Raw genomic sequence first — 6000 nt, forward strand, 5'->3', positions numbered from 1 at the left:
GATCGTGATGTGTTTTGAACAGGCGATACCTAGTCTGGTTCTCTGCATCTTTTCATGACTTTCAGGTATTTCAGTCACTATGTTTGGAGCCCCGAGGTGCACAGTCAGGGAAGGTGCAGAAATAAGTAACATTGTCACCAGTTGTCCCTCACGGTTTCTCTCCCTCAATGTTTGTCTTGGCTATTTCCATAGTTGATGCCTACATTGTGATGTGCTGGAATTTTACGAGCCAGGCCGTGGCTTTTACTGACAGACTACTTTTAGTCAAATATGGTGAGGTGAAAAAGAACCCTGTTTTAGCAGATTCTGTGTTTTTCGCATAGATTAAAAATGAGATGACCCAATATTATGTATTTGCAAGAAAAAATTCATTCAATCTGCCACTTAACAATTACCAGTGGTGAAGAAAAATAAGTAACACACCCTATTATAAGAATTTGTTTTTGCAGATTTGAGCTGTATATGGAGACACACTTTCCCTTCTGCAATTCTTGTATTCAATCTTTTCTCAGGAAATGTACTGCAAGAACAGAAAAACAGGAATTGTACATAGAATTTAATATCTTTTTAATAGAAGAAATCAACAAGGACATTGTCTTTCCCCTACAACAGACGCGCTAGCCCACCAATAGTATTTTCTCCTACATAAAGTAACCCCCAACTACAGTATTAATTCCTACATAAAGTAACCCCAATAAGTATTTTCTACATAAAGTACCCCACATAGTATTTTCTACATAAAAGTAACCCCAATTTCATAGTATTTTCTAACATAAAGTAACCCACAATAGTTATTTCTAAATAGAGTAACCCCAATAGTATTTTCTACATAAGTAACCCCAATAGTATTTTCTACAATAGAAGTAACCCCAATAGTATTTTCTACATGAAGTAACCCCAATAGTATTTTCTCATAAAGTAACCCCAATAGTATTTTTACATAAGACCCAATAGACGTAAAACCCCAAATAGTATTTCTACATAAAGTAACCCCAAAAGTATTTTCTACAATAAGAGTAACCCCAATAGTATTTGTCCTACCATTATAGAGACCCCAATAGTATTTCTACATAAGTTAACCCCAATAGTATTTTCACATAAAGTAACCCCAATAGTATTTTCTAACATATAAGTAACCCCCAATAGTATTTATTTTCTACATAAAGTAACCCAAATAGTATTTTTCTACATACAGTAACCCCAATAGTATTTTCTACATAAAGTAAACCCAATAGTATTTTCTACATAAAGTAACCCCAATAGAGTTTTTCTACATAAGTAACCCCAATGTATTTTCACATAAAGTAGAACCATAAGTATTTTCTACAATAGAGTAACCCCAATAGTATATTTCTACATAAAGTAAACCCAATAGTAATTTTTCTACACGAAGTAACCCGAAAGTCAATAAAGCAGACATATATTCTACATAACCGATAAGTAACCCAATGAGTATTGCTTCAACATTTAAGTTAACCCAATAGTATATTTCTACATAGAGTAACCCCAATAGTATTTCAAATATCACCTAACATCCCAAAGTATAACGAGTTCACCAATACATATTTTCTACATACAGAGGTAACCCCAAACAAGTAATTTTCTACATAAATAGCCCACAATCAGTTATTTTCTACATAGAGTAACCCCAATAGTATTTTCTACATAAAGTAACCCCAATAGTATTTTCTACATAAAGTAACCCCAATAGTATTTTCTACATGGAGTAACCCCAATAGTATTTTCTACATGGAGTAACCCACTAAGGGATCTATTCAATCTGTATCTCTGAAGCGAGATATAAATGTAAAGGTCATTTCAGATTGAGCCGACGTGCAGCGTTCACCGTGAACGCTGTCTCCACTAACGCGGGAACATTGCCTTTAAATTTCAATCACTCTATAACACTGAACTTCAGCGATACAGATTGAATAGAGCCCATCATCTTTTCTACATAAAGTAACGTACAGTCTATCTAACATTAAGTAGCCCCAATAGTGTTTCCTACATAAGCTCATTCCAACAGAACACACGGAGACAAAGGTTATCTCCACCAGGGTTAAAACTATCAGTGGCCCTGAAGAAACAGAGGCATTAAGCACAACCGGGCATGAGAAAACGGCTTTTCAGCTATGTACACAGTCAATTCAAAATACTGGTTTAATTAATYTCCCCTTATGATAATGATTTCATCTGGGCCAATAAATAGAAAATTTTCACTTAGTTTTATCAGCGTGCGGAATAACTCTCATATTTTTTCTGCCGTTTAGTTCAAGTTAAAATAGTATACAGGATGGGTGCATGTTTAGAGCCACACATCTACACATTCCGACTGGGGAAAAGCATCCAGTGAGTTAATAAGTAATGACTGCCCGAGATCACAGGAACCTTACACTACAGCAAAACAAGTTAAGCACAAGCTTTGATAATGACTGTTAATAATTCAATGTGTGTAATTATCCCAATRTGGAAAGCAACAATGGTGGCGGGACGCTGTAGGGATGATGAGAGCAATTACAGCGAGAGATCGGGGTCACAAGATCAAGGGGGACATGATAGGCTACCATCTTGTCGAGTCDACTTTGTTGAACGTACAGGTGTTGTCGTCGAGACAGACTCCGCCAAACTAACTTGATCGTCTGTTTCCTCCGTTTATCAAGGGACGATGGGATTCTTTGGATGACTGACAATAGGATTTACATGCCACTTCAGATGATAGAGAAGAGCACAAATGACAGCATTTTCTCGATTCCTTATATTTTTGGAGGAAATGTATTCATTTCAATCAATTCACGAGACACTGCCCTAGGCTACTGCTTAACATTCACAGGTTCACAGTATGCTCTGGAGTTTTGAGGAACCTAAATGAACTGTGACCTATTGCTTCCTCAGATATGTACCTCCTTTGTCTGTGCCTGTGATTCACTCAGGGCCCACATTTTGAGGTGAAGGATTTGCAACTCAAAACCATTTACATTAATGCCAGAGCTAATCACTCTATTTGTCATCTCCAGATTTGAATCTCATAATGTGCTCCAAAAAACCTGGTAAGAATCTGGCGTCACACAAAATCACTGTCTTTCAACAGCCCCCCTCACTCTTTTACGTGAAAAGGGCATTCACACGCATTYGGCATCCATTGTTGGGGGGTAAATGACTAATCATAACATCATTGAAGTGTRAAACAACAAACGCGGTGTCATTGACAACCTTTGCTCCCGAGYAGTGAGAGTTAATTTGATCTTGATGACACCAGGCTCTTTCAGGCCTTTTCAGGCCAYAAGCAGCTGGAGCTAAGAGCACGAGATGAACGTGGGATGAATTCCACATGAGGAGAGAAAACAGAGGGGTAGAGTTGTTATTATACCTCTATTGAGGGGCTAAGAGGGGCTGCTGAATTGCCCTGGATTACATGTGTCTAATTCCAGCGCTAGGCCCTGTGAGCACTGAGCAGCCACTGGGCCTAGGGCCAGTATTAGGCGCTGGTGGAGCGCTGGTAAGAATAAGATCACAATTGCATTTAAAGCCCAGAGAGGGARYGAGAGSGAGAGAGAGAGGAAGCCTATGAACCCTAATTGCCAGATGGCGAATATTTTCGCTCCCTTTCAACGGCGCATTAATTGCAGGGCTGCCCGGGGGTTGAGACGCACTGATCAGTGTGGTAGAGGATCCTGACCCTGATTATCCCCCGTTGAAGGAGGGAGGTAGGGAGGGCGAGGGGGTTGCAACAGATATTCACCCAATCATTTGCCTATCGAGCCACCTGGGCCTTGACACTAGGGGTGGCGAGTGTGGAAGGGGGGACTTGGAGGGTCTGTGGGGGCAAGGGGAAGGCTGGTGGGGTGGTACGGCTGCGGTTTAGGAGGTTTGAGGGGTTGTTTCAACATTCCGTGAACCCCCCCATCCAACACAAACTCCCTCTACCTACCTAACCCTCCTTACAAATCCCTCTTACCCCACCACCACCACCCTAACGCCCCCTATGCGACTCGTTTACATATCTCCCAAAGATGTAATTGAATTAAATGAAGCTTTCTTGGGGGCAGCTGCCACAGCTGCTGTTTGTGGCATGTCAAAAGGGCTGCCACTTTAAGAGCACTTACATATGATCCAAATTAGCAGGTCAGATAGGCAGGCGCTCGATGACAGGGCTGAGGCTGCCAGCGCTACGAGGGGCCCACAGCTGGGAGCATTTCATTGGGAGTGAGGGGCCTTTTCAGTTTAGACCCCTGATTAGGAAGGGTGAGAGATACACACACACACACACAGATGTACACACACACACACATACACACACACACTGGTCACTGGGGGAATTAGGGAGCATTAGTTAACTGTCCCATTAGGGGCCCATAAACACAGAAGAGCAGGGGTCAGAGGATGAGCTCTCTAACCAATCAGCTGTGATTACCGTAGGACAGGAAGTGGTGCATTGGTAAACTGCCCCTCTAAAGTATACATTGAGGTAAAAAACAACAACATTTAAACACACACATTTTGAATCAATTCCGTTACATGCAGTGTTTTTCTGAGGATTGTCAAAAGTATTTATAGCCGAAATCCAAAATAGGCGCAACAGCACCACTGTCCGCCCCAGGCGCATTTGTTATTGTTTTTGTTTTGAGGAAATGAGCATCCAGCATTGTGGTAAAAATACATTATGTTACATTTTATCGCGCGTGCAATGATGTCGGATGGGGAAAAAACTGTGTTAGTTGTTTGAACTGACGTCTTTTCTGTTTTAATATCGCAAACGGACTTGGCAGTTTTACCAGCATTAAGGATGATGTTATTTCGAACCAATATCTCAATACATGTCCCAACATTAACTCCATTGTTTGTCATTGCTCATTGTGTTGTCAAATTATTTCAAAGGTATGCTTTAGTAAAGTCACTGCTTATTATAGTGTCAATAGTTTGCATTAGTTGCGCATCCAGGGGGATACGTTTATATTCCACAATGCCTGTCATAGTAATCAGCTTTTGCAAACAATTATCTAATGACTTGTCACTCAAAATCCGTCTGGCAATTATGTTTATTTTTACTGCATGGCAGTGTGRTGTTTATGACAAATGAACCATTATGTAATTGCACCTGTTTTCTTTAAGAGGTGTGCTGTTTGATTAGCTAGCAGTAGGACTGACATCATTAGACAAATTAGCCTTAAAGTTAACACGAACATTGCCAACCTTATGTAAACAACCTTGYACTTATAAAGTGGTCATCAAATATGCGATGGCAATGTGTGAAATGTAAATATTTGGTGTCACACCGCTATCAAAATGTGTTAAATTACATATATCTAAACTATTAGATAAGTGCTTTACAGCGTATGTATAAATACGGCGAAGCTACAGATCTGAAGAGTCAAGTTAGAGGAAGTGTTTGTCATGATTCCCACTGTATTTTAAAACTCATGCCGTTTATTATTTAGTCCATTCAAGCCTCGTTGGATTGGTGTACATTGAAAAGATTATTTCCAAAACGCTATATCCACAAATGTTCCATATTTGTGTTTTTCCATCAGAAATGATTGCTTATACACACCTTCATGTGTGTGTAAAATATTACTATTCTCAGATTTTTTTATTCATAGGGGAAGTTAGGAACCAATGTAACCAATGTAAATGTTTTACATACAGATATTGCTTGATTTAACTATTTGTTAAAACAAACATTGATGTCACATGTATCATTGTACAGTTTTTTATTAAACATAGTTAAGTGTTACATTTGACTCTGTAAATCCTAGCACTACTACTTATTTCTCTGAGAGTGAGGCGGATATATAGCATTTTGCAAAAGAAACATGACTATTTGTCTCTCTGTAATGAAACCATCAAGTGATAGATTTTAAAACATTGAAGAACCCCGTTCCATGATTAAATAGTGAAAAAGCACACCAATCTCTTTCATAATTTCTTTAAACAATAACAGCTTATTTACCAACATTTCTGAAAATTGATATATAGCGTTTTGGAATGAAACTCTTCATCTGC

This window comes from Salvelinus sp. IW2-2015, unplaced genomic scaffold, assembly GCF_002910315.2.
Source record: "Salvelinus sp. IW2-2015 unplaced genomic scaffold, ASM291031v2 Un_scaffold1555, whole genome shotgun sequence".
In the NCBI taxonomy this organism is placed as follows: Eukaryota; Metazoa; Chordata; class Actinopteri; order Salmoniformes; family Salmonidae; genus Salvelinus; species Salvelinus sp. IW2-2015.